This window comes from Mastacembelus armatus, chromosome 1 (assembly GCF_900324485.2).
Source record: "Mastacembelus armatus chromosome 1, fMasArm1.2, whole genome shotgun sequence".
Classification (NCBI taxonomy): Eukaryota; Metazoa; Chordata; class Actinopteri; order Synbranchiformes; family Mastacembelidae; genus Mastacembelus; species Mastacembelus armatus.
This window is the reverse complement of record NC_046633.1, coordinates 15,418,495-15,425,550: the sequence shown is the minus strand read 5'-3', so window position 1 is coordinate 15,425,550 and position 7,056 is coordinate 15,418,495.

Sequence of the window (7,056 nt, the reverse complement as noted above, 5' to 3'; positions counted from 1 at the left end):
TCTGATGCAACATTACATAATCCCTCAACTATAATAGTACTACTATTACTATTATTACAGTTATAATTACTATTACTATGATTGCAAGTATTGGCCTCCTTAGCAAAAAATTAACTAAATTCTAAATCACAAAAAAAGTCTTGTTTCTTCTCTTCTGCTTTCCCCACAAAATGTGTAGAATCTGGGATCTACGTTTTGTACAGATGTTTTGTACAAACTCTGTAGTTCTACGAACAGAACTAAACTATTTAAGATGGTATATTCAGGAGCAAAAAGAATGGTTGATGACATGCTGTAAATTAAGTTCATAGTTCAAAACGTATAGAAATATTAAATCAGCGTATGCTGATCTAAAGTATGCTTTCTTTTATATTAGACAGAAATGCACAGTGTTATAGAGCAGAAGAAATGTCACTTATGTATCTCCCACATAGACACGTACTGTACAGTACATACATAATCATTAGCTCTTTCTCTCTCTCTCTCCCTCTCTCTAATCAGGGGAAGCTCTGCCTCGTTCTTTCTTTCTGTAATTACATCCCACGTATCACATCAAGCAGCAGATTGAATCCTCACCACCACACTAAACGAGTTTCAAGAGGAAAGATTGAGAGAGAGAGAGAGACGGAAGGATCTCGCCCTCTGTAATGAATTCTGTCTGTCTCTCTGTGTGACAGAATGGGGTTTGTATATGATGGCTTGATCAAACAAACACACACACTCTGACATGTACTCTCACTTTCCAGACACCAAACGTACACAAACATTATGTTCTTCTTTTATTACATTTGACAAAAATCCAGTTTTATTGTGTCCTGGATGAATATCAGCAGAACTTTAATTAGGAGCAATTGTTGGAGGTATTTATGGCTCATGAAATATGCTGACTAATGAGATGTTAATAAGTCCTACACAAGCACTGGCACTGCCAATGAAAGAGAATAGACCACATTCATAATCAATAAAGCTGTGGCCTCTCTTACATGTCTTTGTATTGATCCGCCTACACTGCTAGATTAGCACGTGTCTCTTTGTTTTGTTCCTCTCTGCTCCCTGTATGGGTAAACTTGTGCATAGGTTTGTTCTGTTTGTGTTACCAAGAGATGACATATTTCTGTATGTGTGTGTGTGTGTTTCTCTATAAGAGTGTATACATGTCGTCAGTGGGTTAACCACAATGATCAGTGCAGCTTTGTGCTCTGTGTGTGTGTGTGTGTGTGTGTGTGTGTGTGCGTGCGTGCGTGCGTGCGTGCGTGTGTGTGTGTGTGAGAGAGAGAGGTGGGGGTCTCAGACACTCCTGCAGTGAGATTGCATTGACCGCTGTGTTATTGCTCTTTAATTATCAATTACGACAGCCCCCCATCCCAGGCAGATTGGGAGGGGGGAGTGGAGGCGTATGCGGAGGTGATAATGAATACAGAGCTACCATTAGGACTGTAACCGTGCTCTCCGTCTGGGGCTGGGGAGCCAGTGATGAGGAGGGGGAGGAGGAGGAGCAGAGCTGGCTGGTGTGCTAATGAAACAGGCTGCAGCTCAAGACAAAAGAAAAGCCACCATCCCTCCCTCCCTGTTTCTCTCTTCCCTTCTCTCCATCCCATCCTGACCCTTCATCTTTTTTTTTAATGTCTTCCATGTATTTTCTTGCTCACTTTGTATCCCACACCTCAAACATACACGGCCACTGCAGCTTTTCCTATAAGGCACACACACCAAAACACACTCACAGTGTCTGCATTTACTGAGGGGGGTCACCTTTAAGCTGTCAGCTGATCCATTTGAAAGTGCATTGTCTTTTTCATATCATATCATTATTCTGAATATTTCATGTCTTTTTTTTTTTTTGTTTATTTTCTGCTGGTTGTGGTTCTATTTCTTTCATGGCCATATTTTCAATTCAGTGTTTTAATAAATTGGTGCACAGATCATTCAAATCATTAAATAATTATATTTGATACAAAAAAATGAATGATTTTACCATATTAGCAGCAGCCGTTTTGACTCTCTGTGCTCCTGATGGTTATTCCAGGGAGAGTGGGTAGGTGGACAACCAGCTGATGTCTGAAGTTAGATTATCAGTCCTGACACCTTCCTGCACAGATACTATTTTTTTTTTAAAATTTAATACAAGTGGCATTTATTTCATTTTTTTATTTATTTAATTTTGATTACCTAAAAGAATAGCAGTGTTGAGAAGTGGGAGGAAGTTGACTGTACTGTGCTTTCCAAACCTCATAAAAAGTCCTTATAATGTTTCCATTTTAGATGATGAAAAAATTCAAATGCTTGTGGAGCTTTTTTTTTTAGTGAGAGTAAAATGCTTCATTTGCATTAATGGATGTTTAAAATAACGGTCTTTGGATTACCCTACATGAAATAAAGATTTTAATGCGTGGCCTCTCAGGACATGCAGTCAATAAATCACTGTGCCTGCCTTCTGTGCCTATAAAGAGATGCCTCATGACAGTATGTCAGCCACACTCACATGTAAATAGGCTGTTTTATTTGGCTGACATGTAAATGCCATCATAGCAGCAGAGTAAAGCACAACGGGAGAGGCAGCGAAGGGCTTCCCTTTGTCCTTTCACTGCATGACAGATGAGAGCTGCTCCTAAAATGCAGCCGGCAATCCCATTCTATTTTTCCTTTTTAGGAGATGAGACACGTTAAATGTCTCCTGGAGGGGAAATGTGAAAAATAAACAGAAATAAGTGTGGCCTTTACACCACCATACGAGTCAATTACTAAATTAGAAAAAAGGCAATAACAGCCACAGCGCAATATGATGACACATTTTCCTGTAGAAGCATATTATCAGTATCAGGGTGATACAATCCGAGAAGTAATGAGCGGACATGAAGTAGCTCTGCTTGATGTTTGTTTTCACTAACTGTGCAAATTGAAACGGAGGCAGCTACACTCTGCTTTGTCACATGTGCCGTCAACCTGACCAGGCGTCGTGCCAAGTCGATACAAGCTGCTCCACCTGTTGTAAATCTACCGTGATGCAGATACAGTGGCACATAAAGAGGTGTATAAACCCTGACCTCCAGACTGTAAACACTGTCAGGGCAAACCACTGCATGAAGAAAGAAAAGCGAGTTAGAGTTAGGTTAGATCTTATGTTTATTCAGGCTTTCAAAATAAAGCTGTGTTATTTCAACAGCCTGTATTCAGTTACAATATGAGAAGGTTTTGCAGCTCCCACATTAACTATAAGGCACAGACACAGCCATTCCTCAGGTTCATACTTTGAATAAATGAGCTCTAAACTCATCAAAGGTAATTTTACCTTTGGATGTGTATGAATGGAATTAATTCCTAGCATGCTTGTTTGTTTGATACTCAGAATAATTGCTTCTGCTGACTGTACGCTTTTGGTCATTACACCCTCATGCTTCACTCAGTGAGCAAAACACAGGGTTTCTGTCCATGACCTTACATCAAGCTTTTTCCAGGTTGATTTTAGATTTAAGTCCACTCAAGTCTAAAGAAGAAAAGAAAGATTTTTAAATTATTTGTAACCTGATGCATGCCATTTAAACTAATATTGTTCTTGTCGTTTTTTTTTTCTGACTATTGTTCAGCCTAATTTTTTAAGATATTTCTTTTGTTAGGTCTAAGTAGACCTGAACCCACCCAAGTTATTTGACTGTTTTAGACATCTTTTGAAATAGGAAGCATCTAAAATGAATGGCTTAAATCAAATCAATTTTGTTAGTATTTTATTATTTCAGAGAATTTGGAGAAACTGTAACAAATCCTATCTATCAGTATACTTCTATCAGTATACAGAATTGACGTGCTTTAAAATCTTGAATTCTCAAAGCTTTCAACCAGTGTGAGGGTTTTTTCTTAATATAGTCATTGTAGAATATGGAAGATAATTTAAAATGATATATTTTTTTAATCATATTCATCATCACTTACACCTGAAATGCCTGAAACGTAAGCCGTTCTGTACTCATTTCAGTTCACAAAATGTGCGAGTCAAATTACAGGACTAATTGAATTACCTTGTAAGGCTACACATTTCTAAAGACGTTTTGGATTATTTTAGGGTAGATTTGCCTGGAGCTCTGTTTTGGCAAACTTTTACAGGCCTGTTCTCTCACAAACATATTCTTGACACATTCATTTAAATAAGTTAGACTTGGAGCACATGAAATTTTCTGTTGAGTCCCAAAGGCATGGCACCAAGTGAGGTGTCAGTTACAGTAAATATTTAGCCAGTCTGTAAAGAGTCATCACAGAGCACCATTTAAACTCCTAAGTGCTAGAATTGTTCCTCTCATCAAGTGCAGTAAATGCAGGAGTGTTATTGTGACGTGTCTGGTACGTTCTGTCTCGTGGTGCCGAAGCAGCAGGACTGTACTTTGAAAGTGAGGATAAATTACGTCTGTGACCTGAAAGATCGATTTCAGATTTCAAAGGACAAAGAAGAAATGTTATTATAGGAAAAATGGGACAATAATGCCGCCCCTTGTGCCATTTTTGGGTTCCTAATTTAGCTTGCAAAAATAGGAACTCTTCAGGCTATGAAAGTCCACTGGGCTTTCAGTCAGTGTGTTCTCAGTGGGAGCGGGTGCACCATGTTAAAGGTCATGTGTTCTTGTTTGAAAGGAAACCTTTAAACCCCCCATCACAGCCCTCCCCAATAAACAAAAAACCACATCAGCATTTATCTTTAAAAGATCACACTACATTTGATATTTTAAATAATTGATCTCAGACTTTGGAAGAAAATTTCAAGTCACTTTAACAGAAAAAAAATAGAAACAGGTGTGTGAGGTGTGTTTTCCTGTCTGCCTGTCTGTGGGAAGTACCTGAACTGCAGTGAGAGTTCATTTCTCCTCACAGGCTCTGCCCATCCCTCCTCTGAGACCCCCCAACCACAGAAAAACAAAAACATAACCACACTAAGACTCCAGTGCGAGTTCAAATTGCAGGGAAAGGACCGGGCAGGCAGTTGTCTGACCACACAGAGGTTGTTTGAGCTCATGCCCCAGCACCACCTATATCCCCTGCCAAGTCCCAGACATACAGATGGGCAGATAGGACTTCCAGAGGGAGAGGGGTGAGGAGAGTGGTGCATGCGGAAAGCCGGCGGCCTGCCAGTCACAGCCAGCTGTGCAGAGAGAGGAAGAAGAGGCCCGCCCTGCCTGTCCCCATCTGTCTATCTGTGCATCTCCATCTCTGCTCTGCTGTGTGTACCCCTGTCTCGCTTCTATTCAGATTGATTAGCTGTTTACATCTCTTTCTCCAACCCCACCCCCATGCGCACACACACACATACACACACACACACACACATTACTGCATCAGCCTCTGCTTTTTCCTCTGAACTACCTAGCTCTTTCTCGCTATCCACCACTCCTCTTGTTTTTCTCCTTCCCTCTCATTTGAGTAGACAAAAACTCTACCACCACCTCCTCCACCCCCTTCCTCCTTATCTGAGAAAAATAGACTAGATGCTCATGCTTGCCAAAGTGCCTGCGGATAGCCCGACCAGGGTTTTCACAGAGCTCTATGAGCTCTATGAGCTCTGTGATAGGCGGGCAGGAAAGGGAAAAAACTGCCCAATTTGGTCCGTGTGTCTTGTTTCAGGAAATTGCATTTTAAAGGGCAGCAGGTCTTTTTTGCACTCAGATGAAGGGTGAGAAACCTTCACCTATACTTGTTTATTTGGGAATATTCTGTGTGTGTGTGTGTGTGTGTGTTACAGTGCATCCTAGTATTTTTTTCTACAGCTTAGGGAAGACTGAGTTTAGGCATTTGTAAAGATAACATCTCCAGACATTGCTAATACAGAGAGGATGTTACAGTGTGCAGACACACACAGTTCAGTGTCTGCTCATCATTCCCCTAAAGTCGCTCTGTAATACAAATTTATGTTTTTCCAGAGCCTTTTTGTTTTTCGGATGATTGCAGACAGTACTTTGATCTTTTCTCTATTACAGTGCTGTTTTTTTTGGTTTTTTTTTGTGCCGATGCCCATGAGGCATGAAGTCAGAGTAGAAAGATGAGGAAAAACAGATTAACATTCGGCTAATTGTAACAGAAACACCATCTCTCTCACACTATTGTCTCGCCCATGTGCCTGTTTGGATGGTGCATAAAGACATAATTCCCCTAATGTGAGGTATTTGTAACGCTGCCTTTGTTGGCAGTGGCTTGGCTGGCATGTTGCTCCACTCTGAGGAGCCTCTGCCAGACTCATGCGATCTATCATCAGCATCAATGCCAGGTGGTGCTCAGCACACACTGATCCTGCATGCAAGCATAGGTCTGGTCCTCTGGGATAGCATGATGTGTGTAGTGAAGTGAGGGAGTGAGGACATTTTGGCTGGTCCTGGTTATCTGATGCACCTTCCAAATCTGTGGGTTAAGATTAGAATTCGATGTTAAAGTAAAGTTAGAGTTAGGGGTAAAGTAAGGGCTGGGGTTTGACTTTTATTTTGTGATGGTACATATTAGGCTAAGGGGGGTAAGGAATGCATTATGTCAAGGAATGTCCTCATAAAGATAGTTGTATAAACGTGTGTGGAGCTGTGCAACACTGTTTGTTAGTCCTGTCATTGTCACTGTAAACAGCAGTCTTTTTGTCCTCCCACAAGCCACAGTGCTGCGTGTTTTTACAGGTCAGTAAGTGCTCATTACTGTTGCAATTTAAAACTGCACTGATTCAAGATCACATTTTTGTGGGCTCACATGTTCTTCAGCTTTACTTGAACTGTTTAACACAGAACCTTTTCAACCAGCTAAAACCAAAACTTCAAGTGTGTGTCATTCAGTTTTGGCATCACTACTACCGGCTCAATCAGCATCAGCCTATATTTTGCTTACCCTTCATATAGCATAAACAGCCTAAACCAATTCATTTTGAAAATGAAGAAATTCTGAATTGGTCTTACGAAACATTTCAAAATAGTGTATCGTTAGATCACACTGTAAACCTCAGACCTTTAATTTTAACCAACTCTGTCATCTGAATGGCTCATTTTAACCAGCGTCCAGCTCGTTGACATTGTTCACATTTTTTGGCACCGTCCATCTGCC